This window comes from Mesoplodon mirus (genome assembly GCF_964341445.2).
Source record: "Mesoplodon mirus genome assembly, chromosome: 11".
In the NCBI taxonomy this organism is placed as follows: Eukaryota; Metazoa; Chordata; class Mammalia; order Artiodactyla; family Ziphiidae; genus Mesoplodon; species Mesoplodon mirus.
In genome coordinates, this window is record NC_138987.1 from 27734141 (window position 1) to 27754199 (window position 20059).

At 46.0% G+C, this 20059-nt stretch overlaps 1 pseudogene across 1 annotated transcript in view; it reads right to left on the bottom strand.

Moving 5' to 3' along the window:
• The window catches only part of LOC309812519 (putative tetratricopeptide repeat protein 41), a 46843-nt pseudogene that overhangs the window by 8114 nt on the left and 18670 nt on the right, over nucleotides 1-20059 (bottom strand). Inside the window, exons 5-7 of the transcript in view lie at nucleotides 15707-15854; nucleotides 14768-14917; nucleotides 10613-10744 (exon numbers count right to left, since the gene is read on the bottom strand). The product of the transcript in view is annotated as a putative tetratricopeptide repeat protein 41 (transcript). The remainder of the gene's footprint in view (nucleotides 1-10612; nucleotides 10745-14767; nucleotides 14918-15706; nucleotides 15855-20059) is intronic.

Here is a 20059-nt window from a genome sequence, read left to right on the forward strand (position 1 = left end):
CCGCTGAGCCTGCACATCCGGAGCCTGTGCTCTGCAACGGGAGAGGCCACAACAGTGAGAGGCCCGCGTACCGCAAAAAAAAAAAAAAAAAAAAAAAAAATAGACTGCTGGATTAACCCTCTATTTAACCCTCTATTTATTAAATAGGGCCCTCTATTTCCTTGCAAAACTTTCTACCTGATGCCCAGGGCACATTAAATGCCTGCAGCTAGCAGGTTCATCCCTACTGTGCTGGCATACTTCTGCTCCTAACTAGCATTGGTTCTAGCGTGACCAGGAGTCAACTGAGTTTGTTAGTCTCGTTTTGGTAACTGAATTTAGTATGGTACAAACTAGGAAGATATGAGGGTGAAATGAAAGAGTGGTTTTCTATGAAAAACAGGCTGAATGCTTTGGAATTCTTTCAAATTGTGAGCGAACAAGGAAACCGTCAAAGATTTAAGGCGGGAAAAGGTAGCAATCAAAAGTATCCTGCCCAGAAGCATCACAATTGCCTAAGTTCTTACCTTACAGAAACCAAAACTAGAAATTGTGTGTGATGCATTTTGAGAAAGGTGACATCCAATTCCAATCAGAGGACCCATTAAAAGCAAAGACCTTAACTCCAAATTTTTAAGTTTAGGTAAAGAATTACATAGATATGCTTAAGCTAAAATGAAAATGTAAAGTTTGTCTGTATCACTTACCTGACTTTTTGGATTAAGGAACCCCCTGCTATAAAGAGGACTCCGGCTGAGCCAAGCATTTTAAAATCAAATGAGGAAAAAAGGACTGACCCACCCCACTGAAAGGCACCCTGCAGAGCCTTTGTTTAATTTCTTCCTTCTACATGTGACTGAAATGCTTGATATGTCTTCTATAAAAGAATCCCAGGGAGAGGGAAGTAAAATAATGTTCATCTACCATACTTCATCCAAAATAAACAATTCTGTATAGAACCCTCAGCTGATAGAATAGAATATGAAAAGCCACATTTCTGCTTTTTCCTCCCACCGTAATGATTTCTCAATAGGTGGATTTAAGCACTTATCAGAGAAGGAGAACAAAAAAAAAGATTGGTCTGTGTCAGAGGTAGTAGGGAATATACATCACAAAAACCCTCTTTTCATGTCAGGATTAGTACTAAAATCTCTAGAATTAGCAGTTTCATGAGGTTAAGATTTGTTCTTGAAACTGGATCGAAGAAGGTGAAAGGAGATGAGGAAATATTTCAAGGAAATATTGAACAGAAAGAGATTTCACTTGAATAAATGCCTCATGAAAATGTGAGAAGAAGAAACAAACTTTAGGATTATCACCCTCTCACAAATCCACCATTTTCATATGTGCTTAGTATAATCTCATGCATTAAAATGTTGTGAGTATAATTAAAATCTGAACGATCATTGCTGGAAGCCCACTATTTTTATACCCCTTGAAGATTACACTGTATTCTATACAATGATTAAACATAATAATAAAAGACTAAGGAAGGTGCAGGTGCCAAAACTTTCAAGCTAACAATTAATGTCATTAATCTGTAACCCAAACTGATATCGAAGAAGTCACCTAGGGACTTCCCTTGTGGCGCAGTGGTTAAGAATCCGCCTGCCAATGCAGGGGACATGGGTTCGATCCCCGGTCCAGGAAGATCCCACATGCCACGGAGCAACTAAGTCCGTGCGCCACAACTACTGAGCCCACGCGCCACAACTACTGAAGCCCCTGCACCCTAGAGCCCACGCGTCGCAATTACTGAAGCTCGCGCCGCCTAGAGCCCATGCTTGGCAACAAGAGAAGCCCCCGCAATGAGAAGCCTGCGCACCAGAACGAAGAGTAGCCCCTGCTCACCACAACCAGAGAAAGGCCGTGAGCAGCAATGAAGACCCAATGCAGCCTAATAAATAAATAAATAAATAAATAAATAAATAAAAAGTGACCTAAAAATTACTGTTCTCAATAGGCTAAAATACAATTCAGGTCACTTCTTCTAACGCTGTTAGCCTGGATCAGAGCCATCACTTCTGTTGGAAAGCCAGGCAAATTGTGTAACCGCCCAGAAAGAAAGTGCTTATCCACTTTCCGCACCCTTCCTGCACTGCCAGACCACTTAGGCACAGCGAGCACCCTTTGTGATGCTTTGAGGATACAAAGAGTAAAGAAGTCCCCTGCCCCTGGGAGTTCACAGTCTGTTTGCGAGGTCAGAATACTCACAGTAAAAAGAAATAGAAATGAAGTCACAAAAGGGTTCTTTGAGCTCCTTCATGACTCTGGATATACAAGGTGATTTTAGCATGCTGTGTGAGAAATCTCTTGTGATGACGATGCTAGAGGAATGAAGGACCCTATGTTCCTAACACGCCCTCACTTTGCAAAAACCTTGCACTGGCTTTCAATTGCTCTTTTTTTTAAAAAAAAATATTTTATTGGGGTAGAATTGATTTACAATGTTGTGTTAGTTTCAGGTGTACAGCAAAGTGAATCTGTCATACAAATACATTTATCCACTCTTTTTTAGATTCTTTTCCCAGATAGGCCATTACATAGTATTGAGTAGAGTTCCCTGTGCTCTACAGTAGGTCCTTAGTAGTTATCTATTTTATATACAGTAGTGTGTATGTGTCAGTTGCTCTTCAGGTAACATCCCAAATCCCTGGACAGGCCTGGGGCCTGTGACACCTCTCTGACATCCTCCTCATGCACCCTCTCCCCCCACACTGGTCTCTGCATACTAGCCCCACTGGCCCTTTTTGTTCCTTCCAGATTTGCAAACTCTGTCCTCACCGCCTAGATGCCTCCTTTCCCTTCCCACCACTTTACTTAACAAGCAAATCCACCTTCACATTCAGCTGCAGCATCATTTCCTAAGAAGCACCCCTGACCCATCCCCCTCCATCTAACAGATCAAGGTCCCCTTGTATTTTGCCATGATAGCACTTTGCACAACTGTGGTGCAGCCACTGTGTGTTTAGTTGTCCAACCACGATCTCTATAGTGGCATTTTCCACAATTGCAGCTAAACAGTCTTGTACGTAGTTGCGTGACAGCTGTTGGTCTCAATGTGAGCTCAGTGAAGGCAGTGTGGGTCTCCACCTGTCCTGCTCACTGCTATATCCCCAGGAACCAAAACAGAGATTGTCACCTGGCAAAGATTCTCTCATTAACCAAACTCTACTCAGGCTCTCTGAACTCTTCTTCAGCTAGGCTTGATTTTTGGGTTTCTATGTTCATCTCTACGTAGTCCAATTTTAACAAGAATCCTGCTGCGTTTAGCCATCCTCAATACCTGATTACCCTCGATATCTAGTCAAGTTTCTCATTCTCCACCATCCCCCAGGTGATGTGTGATCACCCTGGCCTGCCTCCAGCAAGAACCCTGCTAGGTTCGTTTAGCCAGAATTCCCCTTATCCTTGGTGTTGCCTCTTAGTAGTTTTCTATCCACTGACCCCCACCCTACTCCTTGGCTACAAATTTCCACTTGCCCTTGCCCATGCCCATATTTGGAACTGAACCCAGTCCTGTACTAATGTCTCTTTCCCCCTATTGCAATAGTCTTGAATAAAATCTGTTTTTACTGCTTTAAGGTTCAGTAAATATTTGTTGAAAGAATTAATGAATGAATTATAATACACATAATTAACATTAAAATACCCTTAATAATAAATACTTGCTTTTCTAAAGTGGAAGGGTAAATCTGAATTAACAAAGTCATTTTCTCCATTATATGTTCATTCCCTTGGCAAATTTTTACTGAGAACCTACTATGTGCCAGCCACTGTTCCAGAAGCTGGGCATACAATGGTGGAAAGACAGATCAAGTTCCTTCTTTTTAGCAAGAAAGGCAGATTTTTTTAAAAATTAATAAGACCTAAATAGACATTTCTCCAAAGAAGACATACAGATGGCCAATAGGCACATGAAGAGATGTTCAACATCACCAAGTATTAAAGAAATGCAAAACTACAATGAGATATCACCTCACGCTGGTCAGAATGGCCAACATCCAAAAGTCTACAAATAATAAATGCTGGAGAGAGTGTAGAGAAAAAGGAACCCTCCTACATTGCTGGTGGGAATGTAAATTGGTGCAGTCACTATGGAAAACAGTATGGATGTTCCTTAAAAAACTAAAAATAGACTTATCATATGATCCGGCAATCTCACTCTTGGGCATATATCCAGAAAAGACGAAAACTCTAATTCAAAAAGATACATGCACCCCAATGTTCATAGCAGCACTATTTATAATAGCCAAGACATGGAAGCAACCTAAATGTCTGTCAGCAGATAAATGGATAAAGAAGATGTGGTACACGTATACAAAGGAATATTACTCAGCCACAAAAAAAGAATGAAATAATGCCATTTGCAGCAACATGGATGAACCTAGAGATTATCATGCTAAGCGAAGCAAGTAGGACAGAGAAAGACAAACATCACATGATATCACTTATATGTGGAATCTAAAAAAATGATACAAATGAACTTACTACAGAAACAGACTCACAGACATAGAAAACAAACTTATGGTTACCAAAGGGGAAAGGTGAGGGAGGGATAAATTAGGAGTTTGGGATACAAACTACTAATAAAATAGATAAACAGCAAGGACCTACTGTATAGCACAGGGAACCATATTCAATATCTTGTAATAAACCATAATGGAAAATTTTATATATATATTTATATAACTGAATCACTTTGTTGCATACCTGAGACATTGTAAATCAACTATACTTCAATTTTTTTAAATGGCAAAAAAACTAATAAACAAATACATAATTTTTTTTTTTTTTTTTTAAATAAAAGGAACATAGGAAATCTCGCCCGCCGCCCGTCGAGGCCGGGGCAGCGGCGCGGGTCCCGGGCGGCGGCCGCACTGCGCCCGCCCAGGCGCCGCTCTTTGTCTGCGCCCCTCGCTCCTCCCGCCGCTCGGCGGACGCTCAGGCCCGGGCGGACCCCGCGGGTCCGGCCGACCCCCGCCACCGAGCCCCGCGCCCGCCGGCCCCCCCAAATACATAATTTTAGGTAGTGTGCTATGTGCTATGAAGGAAAATAGAGCTGAGTGAAGAAGTAATGAGGGTGGGCGTTCATTTACAGGATGCACAGGCAATTCACTTCACTCTGAAATTGTAGACAGGCTTCAGACAGCCTTGCTGAGTCCTCAATAATTCTAAAGAGTTTCCAAAACAATCTCCTAAACAGAATAAGACCATGAAAGGGTAACTGGACCCCAAGCCTTCTTCAGTCTTAAATCTCCACTTGCCCATGGACAGAACTGCCTTCCAATCAGTGCACTGCCTCGATTCTCCCACCACTGCCTGTTTTCTTACGTCTTCACCTCCCATCCCACCCTTTCTCATAGCCCCCCTGCCGGCTTCCAGTTGGTCTTCTCCACGTCTTTGTTTATTCCTACCTTCCTACCTTCGATCATGCAGATCCCCTGCCTAGCAGTGCCTCGTCCTCGGCCAACTCACACCCTCCATCTCCCTTCAGCGTTCCTCCCGAGAGGCTCTCCCTGGAAAACCTTCTGCTACTGACCACTGTCTCCCTTAAATGTAAACATGGAAGAGTAACTCTGCAGAGAACTTCAAAGAACCCTATATCCTTAGTTACAGATGGAGCCCAGAGATAGACCTGGGCCATCACACTTGTGACTTGGCAAAGGTCACATAACTGGCTATGGCCAGGCAAAAACTAAAACCCAGTTCAGCCTCCTCCAGCCAGGCTGTGCTTTAAATCTTTCATGTGTTATATATTTTATAATAGGTTTGTTTTGCCTCCTAACAAAACAAGAATTTGCTTGAAGGGAGAAATTAACTTCGTTTGTTTTTGGATCCCCCAGATACACAACGTAGGATGGTTCTTTGAGCACAGGGGACCAAGGTCCCATCTGCCTCATCCCATTTGTCTATTACCGCATCTAGAAAAGACCAAGACAAATTGTCATTTGGATTGAAATACAGGCCATACGGCATTCATAAAATTCATGTTGGAGGACCTAGGAGACCATTTCACAGTAGTAAGCAGCCCCTGCAGACCACCTGAGGAACTGCCCCCACAAGGAGAAAAACTCAGACAAAGGAAAGTTTCTTACAAGAGCCTCCAATCCAGAGTCACAAAGGCAGATGCAAGCAGTGACTTGTGATTGGGTGATTGGGCTGCCACTCACATGGGCAGCTTCAGGCTGAGTGGTGGTGGGGGGGGCGGGTAGGGTGCGCAGTAGGAGGCTTGTTTATCTTAACCGGGTGAATGAATCTCCCAAACCTCCCCAGACCTACAAACTGGTTAGGTTAAGATAACACATCCTTATAATTCTGTCATGCATTACAATGTATAAAGCACTAAATCCTCACTGAATAGATACAGTGTAAGCGTCATACACCATAGTTCTTTTCTTCCCTCAGTGCAAAAGTCCTTAAAGAGGATCGCTTTGATGACTAACGTTCGGTAACACTGCTACTACAGAGGCCCCAAGACTTCTTTAAAAATGACTAATGGGGCTTCCCTGGTGGCGCAGTGGTTGGGAGTCCGCCTGCCGATGCAGGGGACACGGGTTCGTGCCCCGGTCCGGGAAGATCCCACATGCCGCGGAGCAGCTGGGCCCGTGAGCCATGGCCGCTGAGCCTGCGCGTCCGGAGCCTGTGCTCCGCAACGGGAAAGGCCACAACAGTGAGAGGCCTGCGTACCGCAAAAAAAAAAAAAAAAAAAAAAAAAAGACTAAGGATGAGTCCCAGCTACATGTGGTTCTGGCTTCCTTCTTATTTTATGAGTTCCTCAGGCACGCTCCATGTAGACATTTTCCATTAAAGGTAGATAAAGGGCATCACGATATGCCACCCCAAAGTAGGCCACACTGACATCAGAATTATTACGAGCTGAGGCATTTGATTCCTGAGATCCCTTAGGTGCCTAAAAGCAGAGCCTCCCAAAAGGACTCAAGTGTTCTAAGTCCCCTCCCCGGGAGAGGGGGCGGGGGACAGGAAGCCAGCACCACACCCAGACAGACACTGCCACAAACTACCGTATCATCTATTCTCCTAAGGGCCGATTTATCCTTCCAAAGAGTCATCTGCTTTTCCATGAGGGCTTTTTCTGCCCCCTCCCTCTCCCCTGCTAAGTTAGTATATAGACCCCAAGTTCAAGCCACCCCTTGGAGTCGCTCATCCCTGAGTAGGTGTGTTAAGTGGGATGCACACGTGAGTAAACTTCTGTTTGATTTTTCTCTTGTTAATCAATCTTTTCTCAGGCTAATTTTACACGGCCCCAGTAGAAGAACCTAGGAGGGTAGAGGAAAAAAAATTTGTTTTCTCCCCTACAGTTTTGGTGACAAAGGTGGGATTCTATCATGTAGTAGTCCTTGCCTGGTCCAGAAGCTGCTGTTAAGAGATCCTGGGCTTCTTAACAAAAGCCGCAGGAGATAAAATTTCTTACCAAAGTCAGCCTCTCCAATTTCTGCCTGCAGGGTCAGGCGGAACGAGGGTGGTGAAAGTCTGCCTTTTCAATTTAATTTTCAGGCTCAGCCAGGGACCCTAAGAAGATGGAAGAAACGTTTTTCCACCCCTACATAGGAAAACTAAAAATATGTCAAAGAACAGCTGATTCCGAGGTCTCCATAAACTTAGTCTACCTTTCCTTCCCAAGGCTCTCATCCTCCCGTACTGAAGACACCCATCAGCTCTCACCAGCAGGGACTGAAACAAAAGCACAAGAATTCTGCCCTGACAGCTGACTTAACCACGCACGATGTTCCTGTGAGCCTGGAGCGGGCCTTATGTGAAATGAATCAACTTCAATCACAAGCAGGTGGGAAAAACTATAAAATAATGACAAGAAAGTGCTCCTTACAGAAAAATACTTGATCGTAACCACGTTGAAAACTGACTGCAGAATGGAAACCTATCATAAAGAATTATTTAAGAAGTCACCAAAACACTGTGATTGCCAGAGACCCTCTTATCGGAAAGTAAATGAATATATTACACTTTCACGACAGACAAGCCACCAAAACTAGTAACAAAAAATTAGGCAAAGCAACCAGATCGGGTAAACTAGTTCCTTTCCTATAAATGTTCTCTAGATTTGCATCTGCAATTTCTGTTTATAAACAAAATCTTTACTCAGCCTGGACACCCTTACTGGAAAAAAAAAAGTACACACACGCACGCACACACACACATATACTCCTAAATCTGAAGAGTGAAAATAGAAAATATTCTTTCCCTGCAGATATCAAGTATCTTAAGCCTTTTTTGTCAGCAAATGACTAGGCTGAGAGCAATCCTGTTTTATTGTAATATGGATGACAAGCATACATGCTGGGGGAAGTGGTTGATTTAGGTCAGGGTTTCCTAGTCCTGGCACTGTTGACATCTTGGGCTGGGTAATGTTTTATTGTCGGGGGCTGTCCTGGGCACTGTAAGATGTTTAGCAGCCTCCCAGGCCTCCACCCACTAAATGTGCACTCCCCACCCCCAGCCATGACAATCCAGTTTCTCCAGACTTTTTGTCCTGAGGGTCAAAATCAGCCTGGGGTTAAAAACCACTCTTTGGGCTTCCCTGGTGGCGCAGTGGTTGAGAGTCCACCTGCCGATGCAGGAGACACAGGTTCGTGCCCCGGTCCGGGAAGATCCCACATGCCGCGGAGCGGCTGGGCCTGTGAGCCATGGCCGCTGAGCCTGCGCGTCCGGAGGCTGTGCTCCACAACGGGAGAGGCCACAACAGTGAGAGGCCCGCGTACCGCAAAAAAACAAAACAAAAACAAAAAACAAACAAAAAAAAACTCTTTGAGGCTGAGTAGATTGTGTCCTGTGGCAATGAGATTTCAGGAGCCCTGACAGTGTTTCAAAATTTTTCTAGTTGTAGCATTTATAGAAACTGAGATTTCTAGTGTAGCCTATTGCAAGAAACAAACAAAGCTGCCCAAGGGCTGAGAGGTCTCTGTTTGACCCTCATTGAACCCTCACTCTATTTGAACCCACTCACTGGAGGCACAAAAGTTGGGAAGTGCTGTCTGTGGGAATCACATCCCTGACTACACCTACCTCACCCTCCAGCTGTGGCCTGTCCCCAGCCTCCTATCCAAGCATTATGTGCAGCCTCCAATTCAACTCTCACTCTCCTCAGTTCCCAAGTCTGGCAGTGATGCTCCAGGCAAATGACAGAATTCATGTGTGGCAACTATTTGCAGAACAAGCTAATGGGCTACTGAGTCAAATAAGTACTCAGGCAGTAAAATGTGAGGTCCTGCTACCCTGGTCCCTGGCAATAGCAGAGCCTGGAAAGCAGGACCTTTCTCTCAGAGGCCCCTGAGTTCTTCAACAGTGACCCTGGAGGACCACCCTTAAAATGCCAGTAAATTCCACCTAACCAATCTAGTACCAGGGATGAAGAGACTCGACAGTCACTATAAACCACGGGTAATAACATCGACATTCTGGTGGAAGAAACTCAGAGACAGAATCAGGACTCCTCCCATGAAGGGAAACAGAACAGTATAACAGAAGCAACAGAGACCAAGAGGAGGCAAAAGACCCAACCCCGATCCTCCTGTTAAGATTTAAGGCCACAATTTTTCATTTCAATTTTTTTTAACTTTCATTTTAAGTTTTAAATGTTTATCTTTAATCAGAAAATCTCTGCACCAGATCTGAGGCACTGAGTCCCATGAGTAAAATCAAAAGTGGGCCCATTGTGTTATTTCTGGTCATGTGTTACTTTAGCAACACAGGAATAAGTATGAAAAGCCTACTGCTATAGAAACAGCATCTTAAAACAGAACTGGAAGGAAGAAGGGAAACTACACTGACAGGAGAGGGGTGTGGTTGGGCACGGTGCTTTGCCTACAAAAAAATGAAAAATGGGATGGAAAGGACTTTTAAAAGATATCTTTTGGGCTTCCCTGGTGGCACAGTGGTTGAGAGTCCGCCTGCCGATGCAGGGGACACGGGTTCGTGCCCCGGTCTGGGAAGATCCCACATGCTGCAGAGCGGCTGGGCCCGTGAGCCATGGCCGCTGAGCCTGTGCGTCCGGAGCCTGTGCTCTGCAACGGGACAGGCCACAACAGTGAGAGGCCCACATACCACAAAAAAAAAAAAAGATATCTTTCTGTTGTGGTACAAATGTTTATGTCCCCCTTAAAATTCTTATGTTGAAATCCTAACCCCTGAGATGATGGTATTAGGAGGTGGGGCCTTTGAGAGGTGATAAGGCCATGAAGATAGAGCCCTTACGAATGGGATTAGTGCCCCTTATAAGAGAGACCCCAGAGAGCTGTCAGCCCCTTTCTTCCACTATGTGAGGACACGGTGAGAAAACAGCTGTCTTTGAACCAGGAGATGGGCCCTCACCAAATCTGCAAGCACCTTGATCTCAGACTTCCCAGGCTCCAGAACTGTGAGAAATAAAATTCTGTTGTTTAACCCACCCAGTTTACTTATAGCAACAGACTAAGACACTTACCTAATGAGTGAAGGTAAATAAGCTGCAAAAAAAAAAAAAAAAAGTTGAAAGTATGTGGAATAGGAGTTGCTTGCTTCAAAAATGAAGGCTTTTTAAAAAATAAGCAAAGTATGCAGGTGAGACGGAGGGAAAAGTCATCTGCTTCTAACAGAAATACATCAAAGCAATTACCTCATTTACACAAGGTATCACTTAGGCTAATGCTCAGCTGCTTCCTGACGAGTGAGGAGATGCCCAGAGTGCCTGCATTTCGTTTATTTTTATCACTTGTTTATAATGTTCAATTGCTTGCTTCCTTTGAATCTAAAAAAGAGAAATTTAGTTAAGGCTTTGCATCCAAGAAGCATGGCATTCATCCATTTATCCAACAAACATTCACGGAATGCTGGCACTGGGGCTGGGGTTCAGAAAAGAGGAAGACTAACCCTTGCCCTCAGAGAATTTCCTGGGGTAGGAGGAGAGATTGGAGGGTGAAACGGAGGACCAACCACCTGTGAAGGACACTGAGTGCAAACCTAGGGGTTTTGGACTTTAATATTGAAGAGTTTTCATTAAGACAGTGATGTGATCCAACTTGCGTTTTAGAAAATTCACCTGGGTGCCAGTGCGGAGGATAAACTGAAGCAGGTGAGGCTATGGGAGGGGAGACCAGTTGGTCCAGAGGAAGAATGATAAGGGTCTGAGCTAATGCAGTGGCCACAGATGTAACCGAAGACCTGCTCAGTCTAGGTGTCACATGGAATGTGGTGGTCCTGGTGCTGGGAGCGCTGGCATCTGCACGTGCAGTAGGGTAATGAGGTTAGGAGCTTGAGTTCTGAGGTCAAGCGTGCCTGGTGGTGACGTGGTGGTTAGGCACCATGGCTCTGCAATCTGACTCCCCTGGTGCTAATCCTGGCCTTACCATTTGAAAGCTGGTCAAGCATCCTAATCTCCTAAACCTCAGTTTTCTCGTGTTCAAAATGAGGATAACAGAGCTGTTGTGAGGATTAAATGAGAAAATGTATGGAGTGGGGGCACTTCCCTGGTGGCGCAGTGGTTGAGAGTCCGCCTGCTGATGCAGGGGACACCGGTTCCTGCCCCGGTCCGGGAAGATTCCACATGCCGCGGAGCGGCTAGGCCCGTGAGCCATGGCCGCTGAGCCTGCGCGTCCAGAGCCTGTGCTCCGCAATAGGAGAGGCCACAACAGTGAGAGGCCCGCGTACCGCAAAAAAAAAAAAAAAAAAAAAAAAAAGATGGTGTCCGTACTGGGTGAGACGGGAGAAGATGCATTTTGTCAGGGAGGGGGGTGGATGTTTTCAGGCTTGAGAATGTTGACTCTGAACTGCCCGAAGACTTTGGATACCCAAACAGAGACGCCCAATAGGCAGATGAATGCACACATGTGCAGCTGATGATGGAGGTCTGAGAAGGAGATGGAGACGAGAAGCCATCACCTTAGGGAACGCTGGCTGAAGCCCTGGGCATGGGCGAGGTTGCGGCTGATACATGTAGAGTCCAAGAACTGAACCCAAGAGAGCACCACTGTCTGGACGAGAGTCAGGAAGAGAAAGAGGAAACCCACGAAAGAAACCGAGAAGGCATCATCAGAGAAGATGGCCATGAGGGTGGGCAGCTCAGAAACCAGGAGAGCATATCTCAGGAGCGGAGCCATGGATGCTGTCAAAAACTCCAGCAGCAGACGACCAACAAGATCAAAGTGCAAAGAGACACAACGAGGATGTTCCCGATGATCTTCATGGGAGGAGGCGAAATGGAGTTGGGTGGAGGGAGAGGCGAATGACGTCTGCGGGAAGCGAAGCAGTTGAGACACTTGTCTGTGGAGGGGACACTGATGAAAGGACAGCTGCTGATGAATGGATACAAAGTTGAGAGAGAGAGCGCTGACATTCACTGATTTCACTGAGAACATATCCCCGTTCCTCTGAAGCCAGTTTGCTCATTCTTCTCTTTCTGGGGGGGGGGGGGGCATGGGGGGGAGGGGGGAGTTGGGGGAGGGTTACTTTTAATTTTGTAATTTGACCTCAAGAATCCATCCCTACCTATCCCCACTCTCCAAGGCCCCTTAGGACCCTCTGATCATTTCCCTAGTGCATGAGAGCTGTCTTGAGGGCCCCTGGCCACCAAGACAAAGGATCTCCACGTGTTTGAGAGGTGAGTTGAGTGGCACAGCAAAAATCTCCCAGTCTTAACCAACGTGGGGTCACCTAAGGACAACCTTCAGTAAGGATAAAGGCTTCTCGGTCGTTTTGGAAGGCTGACCGTTGACAATGAGGTCTGGGAAGGAGACTGCCAAATACGGTCAGCTCCTCTGACACAGAGGCCATGCACGTTGAACGGCAGCAGTGTTAAGCGTCCGATGAGTCACACGCTGCCAGCCCTGCACTTATGGTGGGGCAGCCCAGGCTGCAGAGATGACTCAGTCAGTAAGCTACGTGTTTAGATTTCTCTTTTACGAGGCAATGGTTCTACTGTCAAGCTTTTTGCTTCTCTAAAGAAAGTCCTGTTCTCTGCTCACAGTGCTGACCTTAAGAGGAACAAAAGTAGGCTTACGTAGTGTCAAGTGCCTCAAAAATTCCCTGCTGGGGAGCAAAATAATAATACTAAGAACTCAATTTATCAATTCAGTGCGCCAGGCATTCTTCCAAGCACTTTACATAGATCTCTCAGTTCTCACCGTCATCCTGCAAGGAAAACACTGTCACCACTCTCATTTTACCAACGAGGAAACAAATGAGACACCGACATGTTAAGTATGCGCCCAGGTTCTCACTGTTACCAAGTGGCAGAAACAAAATTTGAATCCAGGCAATCGGACCCCAGAGCCCAACATCTCAGCACTACCATAGAGCACTAGTAACTTTACCCTTAGAAACTCCTCTATTGGGGCTACTCTTTTCAGGGTAAATATTCTTCGAAGGGTTAACACTGATCTGTAGTTCTGCGTTAGAGATGACTCACATCACATTCTTCTTGGGAGCAGAAGCCAGAAGAGGTCACCTCCCTGGTGAGAGGAAAATTCTCTCAAGGATGGTGGAAAGGGAAAAGTCAAAGGCAGGACAGTGAACAGGGAGGGGAGAGGGAGGGGCTACAAAAACAAAACCTCACAACTTTACAGTTTCACCTAGAGCGTCCCTGGCCCTTCAGCCAGCTGAACTGGCTGTGCAAGGGTGTAGCTGGGTCAAAGGACGGGTGTGGTGGGCTCTCTGTGGACTCACAAAGAACTTTCTCTCATACCAACCTGTCAAAGGAAGAAGTGGTCGAGCTTGGCAAACCCTAACACAGATTAGATCCAGACTGCAATATCTACAACCCTTCTTTTAAACACAGGCGCTGACAGTCTCTCCTGACCAAACTCTCCTCAGGCTCTTCCGAGCAATTTTCAACTAGGCCCCAACTTCTGGACTTCGGTGTTCATCTCTGCATTGTCCAACCAGTGAGAATCCTGCTCAGTCAGTTTAGCCATCCTTGATATCTGACCACCGTCCATATCTACTCAGATTCCTCACCGGCACCATCCCCCAGGTGACGTCTGATCGCCCTGGCCTGCCTTCAGCAAGAATCCTGTTACATCTGTTTAGCCAGAATCCACCCCCATCCGTACCCCTGATGTTTCCTCTTAGTAACTTTCCGTCTACTGACCCCGCATACCCCGCTGCTTTTCTGTGTATTTGGAGGTGAGTCCGATCTGTCTCTGCCACTGCAGAACCCCACCACAGGGGTCCCTACACCTATCACGAAGGGCCTGAATAAAGTCTGTCTTAACAAGTCTTTCTTTAACAAGTGTCACAAATACTTTTCTCTTTAACAGCTTTAGCAATGCCTTGTATGGAGAGCCAAGGAAAGCCCCGCACATGGCAAGAGAGAGAGAGGTCTTCCCCGGAGAGGAGGGGTGGCAGGAAAGTGGGGTCTGAGGCACTGCAGGCTCTGGCCTAGGTCTTGCAGAAGACAGACCAGTGGGATGTGGTACCGGAGACACAGTGCACAGAGGCCTGAAGTACAATACATACATCTTCCTCACAAGGCCCGGGGTGATGCTGGGAGACACTCACGATGGCACTGTCCTCCTTTTTACTTTTCCTCCTGCCAAAACCTCTACACGGTTTGTGGGCTAGGAGCTCCTTTCAAATATATCATGGTCAGTGTCCTGACAAATAGATCAGGGCAGAACTCTCAGGCACGGTGAGTTTCTCTACACAAGGCTGGAACCAAAGAAGTGAGATGCCCCGATGAGTGACCCCTGACCTCCCTGTCACTAGTGTGGTTTTTTGGGGGGACTGGGGGTGGGGAAAGGAGACACACTACTTGAAACATTTCATAAAAACTTACCTTTCACTATGTCTCAGTGGGAAAAACAGTAAATCCGCTAAAAAATTCCATAATTTCTCCAACTAGGATGTTTTTCTCACCAAACTTCTCCTGATATTTAAGCATTCTTGAAATTTCATTTTTGCAAGAGAAGCGTTTCCGGCAGCAGATCTGAAAATAAAATGCATGTGCGTGACTTCCTGGGCACGATACACGTTGGCTACCTTCATTGTGCCACCAAAAATAATGCTCATAAACATCCTTTATTCTATACAGGATGATACAAAACAGCAGAGCAGTTTATATTAGCAGAGACTTGAGACTTTCAAAGTGATTGATAAGATGTGTGTACATCTTTTTTTTTTTTTTTTTTTTTTTTTTCCTGCAGTACGCAGGCCTCCCACTGCTGTGGCCTCTCCCGTTGCGGAGCACAGGCTCCGGGCGCGCAGGCTCAGCGGCCATGGCTCATGGGCCCAGATGCTCCGCGGCATGTGGGATCTTCCCGGACCGGGGCACGAACCCGTGTCCCCTGCATCGGCAGGCAGACTCTCAGCCACTGCGCCACCAGGGAAGCCCTGTGTGTACATCTTTATAAGAAACTAGGGCACTACTCTCAACCACAGCACTATGGACATTTGGGGCCAGATAGTTTGTTGAGAAGGGTCCTGTATAATGTTTGCCATCTGCCCTGGCCTGTACCCACTAGTTGCCAATAACGACACCCCCAGTCATGACAAAAGCTAACGCGTCTCCAGACACTGCCAAAGGCCCCATAGGGCGCAAGCCTGTCCCCTGGTTGAGAACCACTGAATCAGAGGATGGAAATGTTACAATTCAGCCTTTCTTAACCCAATCAGTGAGTTGGGAAATGGATTAGCGAGTATGGGTTAAGTATATTCATCATAACCGTAACAGCTAGTACAGAAAATAAAACATTTTCAAGCAGAAACACACATTTACATCAGAACACCTTCAGTGTATTTCATGGTAGCCTGGTCACAGGTGTTGTTGTCCAGTAAGCTGGACATTTCAGCAGCACATTGCAGAACATGATTTTCTTTTAAGTACTCCTTAGATGCTGACTTTGCCAGGTTGTTCAGCACTCTGCCTGCAGGGAATAAATTTTGTCAAAGAAGATGATGCTCGAGGCTTTTTTTCCACAGAAGAGTTAGGATGTCACTAGGCAGGGCATTTAATATCATTTCTTCCTTGCTGCCAACAGCTGCGTTTTTTCTTAATAAATCAATTACTGACCTACATTGCAAGGAGTTGGTTTTTCTATAATGAATTTGTGTGTGTGCAGAAGTTATAGGGCTGAGGAGCTGAGGCAAAAGATTGAAACCAAATCCAAGTCTGTTTTGCAAATGAACAGGTCAGAAACAGAGTGAGAATAGGGACGTAGTGAAACCAGCCATCACCATGGTAACCAAGTCCTAGAGAAGGCAAGCCGGTACAGCCTTGCAATAAGAAACAATAAAATGGTACAGCCTTACAACAAGAAACACGTGAAGAAGCCCCATAAACCTAATTAATAAGTAATGGGCTGTACCTAGATACACACTGCCTTGGGAATGTACCCTTTGCAAAGGCCTAAATTTTGCTAGTTATTGAAAGTTAGATAGTCTAACAATAATAGATTTCTAAAAAGTAGACAGTTTTATGGTTTTCTAAGCCATACTTTGTTATGGAAAGAGAACAAACCATAATTATATTTCAAGAAGGTGTTACTAGGGCATTGCTAGGAGTAAACAAAGCACATTTACCTCCCTGTGCTAAGGAATTTAGTATTAATTATAAAGGATTACCATTAAATTACCAAAAGGCATCTTTCCCATCATCAGTAGCACCCCATTCATTGCCCAGTGCCCGCTCCAGGGCCTCGGGCCTTGCATGTGTACACCAGGGAGGGACAGCCATGTACCTGGTCTCCCTATGTCCATTCTCCATGCAGCAGCAAACGTGACCTCAAAACAGAAATCAGGCGATGTCATCCCCAGCCTAACTCCTGCAAGGCTTTCCCTCGCACGGGTAATAAAACCCAAATGTTTCCTGGGGCCCGAGGCCCCGAAGGATGTGAGCCCAGCTGCCTCCTGTCCTTTGTTCACAAAGGCTTCTTTTCTTTAAAATTTTCTTATTTAAGTATAGCTGATTTACAATGTTGTGTTAGTTTCTGGTGTACAGCAAAGTGATTCAATTATACACATATATACATATATATATATATATATATATATATATATATATATATATATACACACGTGTGTACTTTTTCAGATTCCTTTCCATTATATGTTGTTACAAGACAGTGAATATAGTTCCTTGCGCCACACACACAGCAGGTCACAAAGGCCTCTTTTCATCGCTAGGACAAGCCGAGCCCTCTCCCACCTCAGGGCTCTGCACACGATGTCCCCTCTGCCACGAATGCCCCCATCCCCACCACATGTGGCTCCTGCAGTCTGTCACGTCTCAGCTTCAATGTCCCCTCCTGGAGATGCCCCTTGACCACCCTTTCACAGGTGGTCCCTCCCCCTGCTTACGCTCTACCTCCATCTCTTGCTTGTGTCTCTCACTGCATTTAGTACAGCCTGTAATTACTGCATGTGTCCGCTCCCTTGTGTGTCATGTGTCACCTCCTTTAGGAGGCAGCGTTGGTGACTCTGTCCTGTTCAAGCTGCTGGACTCAACATAGTGTCTGGTGCATGACAGGTGCTCAGTAAAGAGTTTTTGAATGTGTGAGCCCTGGTCAGGCTGGAATCCTCTCCCCTCCCCCTTTATCTGCTTGCCTAGACCCTGAATCCCCACCTGACCCTCGTCAAGAGACCGGAAGTACAGTGCACTCCCATCAAAGCTGCTGCTAGGGCTTCCCTGGTGGCGCAGTGGTTGGGAGTCCGCCTGCCGATGCAGGGGACACGGGTTCATGCCCCGGTCCGGGAAGATCCCACATGCCGTGGAGCGGCTGGGCCCGTGAGCCATGGCCGCTGAGCCTGCGCGTCCGGAGCCTGTGCTCCGCAACGGGAGAGGCCACGGCAGTGAGAGGCCCACGTAACGCAACAACAACAAAAAGCTGCTGCTAATGACACTGATCTACCTCTGAGCATCCCTGTTCACCAGAAGCCCACCCCACCTGCTGTTTTCGCCCCCCTGGATAACCACACTTGTCTATACCAGGCCAAGGTCTGCCGAAATCCTTGGAACTCTGTGCTTTGGACGGCCCGGCTGGCTCTAGAAGGCCAGTCCCAGAACCCACAGTGTCCCTGGTTCCCACACTGGTTTCCTCTGCTCACCAAGGTCCCAGCATGTCCATGACCAGCCCTGCCTACATTAGGATGACTTAGAAGCTAGCCTGTATGTATGGAGGATTAGAGCTTTATAAATGCCAATGCTAGAAGAGATGCCACATAACAAGGAGTAATGCAGACAGGCTTTAGGGTCAGATAGGCCTAGCCTGGACCCCCAGCTCCAGAGGTGCTAGCTGTGGGAGCTGACGTAGTTGATTTCATCTCTCTGACCTTCAGTTTCTTCATCTGTAAAGTGGGGTAACAATACATACCATGTGAGGTATATTTGAAGGTAAAAGAGCTTGTGAGCATAAAGTGCCTTGTACATTGTAAGCATGAAACGAATGATAACTGTTACTCTAAAAGTGGATTTACAGGTGAAATGCAGAGAGGGTAAGTAGCTTGCCCAAGGTGACCTTTGATCTTACAGTAGCCTGTAAACACAGCTGTGATTCTCCATGCCAACCTGTACCCAACTCCCCTTTGCAATGCCACTCTGCACCAGAGTCTCTTTCTCTGCCCTGGAATAAAGCCTGATGACTTGCTGTGACCAATCAAATGCAGCAGAGGGGGTGTCATGCCAGTTCTGAGCCTAGGCGTAGACTTGTGCTCTCCCTCTCGGAATTGTGCAAGCCACTAGGTGAGCAGGCCTGGGCTGTCTTCCCGAAGGATGAGGAGCACGTGACCCGAACCCTGTCAACCAGCCAGACAACCACCAGACATCTGAGCGAAGTCCTCTGAGACCAGCCAGCCCCACTGGCCCTGCCAGCTGATCACAGATGTTTGCATGAGCCCAGCCCAGATCTGCTGAGCCTACCCTGGACCAGGGGGATCCCCTTGGTGGCCCATAGACATGGGCAGTAATAAGTGGCTGTTGGTTTTATTTTATTTTATTATTTCTTTTTTTGCACGTGATGAGTATTTATTCTAAACTAGGTATTCTACATCCATTTTTTTTTGTTCCTTGCAACAATAATATGAGGTGAAAACCATTAGCATTTTAGAGTTAAGGAAACAAACCGAAGTACAGAGAGTGTCATTATGTTGCCATGGGTCATGACCATGCAACTAGTAAGTGGTAGAGACCCAGGTCTCCCTGTCCTAAAGACTGAGCTCTACACACCCATGAGTTAACCTGTCATAGAGAAGTTCCTTCATATTCATATTCATCTGTATAATGCAGCCGCTGGACTAGATGATCTTTTGCTTATAGTTCAAAAAGAGTAGGATTGTAGCTCAGAAAGAGTATGATTCTTTGTTGGCTGTTGGTTTTAATCTGTTGAGTTTTGGGGTGCTTTCTTACACAACATAAGGTAATTGACACAGCCATTTAAATATGACATGATTCTAGACATTACGTTTAGTCTGACTGTAAATCAGTGGGTAAAATTGCTCAGTATCTGCATTCACTGAACGGTCTTTGTTCTGTTAGTGGTGACGTAGCAGCGCTGGGCATCAAATACTGGAGAATAAGAAAACGAGCTACCATGAATGAGTACTTAACTATGTGTCAGGCACCATTCTGTGTGCTTTACAGTCTCCCTTGAACGCTTTTAGTCTCACAATGACCATGCAATGTAGGTGCTATTTTTTTTTTTTTTTTTTGGTACGCGGGCCTCTCACTGTTGTGGCCTCTCCCGCTGTGGAGCACAGGCTCTGGGCGCGCAGGCTCAGCGGCCATGACTCACGGGCCCAGCTGCTCCGCGGCATGTGGGATCTTCCCGGACCGGGGCACGAACCCGTGTCTCCTGCATTGGCAGGCAGACTCTCAACCACTGCGCCACCAGGGAAGCCTGGTGCTATTTTTATTCCTATATTTTTACAGATATGACAACTGTGACCCAGAAAGGCTAAGTCTTGTGTCTAAAAGCAAAGAGCCAAAAAAATTAAAATTAAATTAAAATTAAAATAATTAATACGTAAGTAAATAAAATTTTTAAATAAATAAAAAGCAAAGAACCAGTAAGTGGAGAGGTGGGATTTGAACACAGAAAGGCTGGCTTCACAGTCGAGCTCTGAGTGGCCCTCTTAC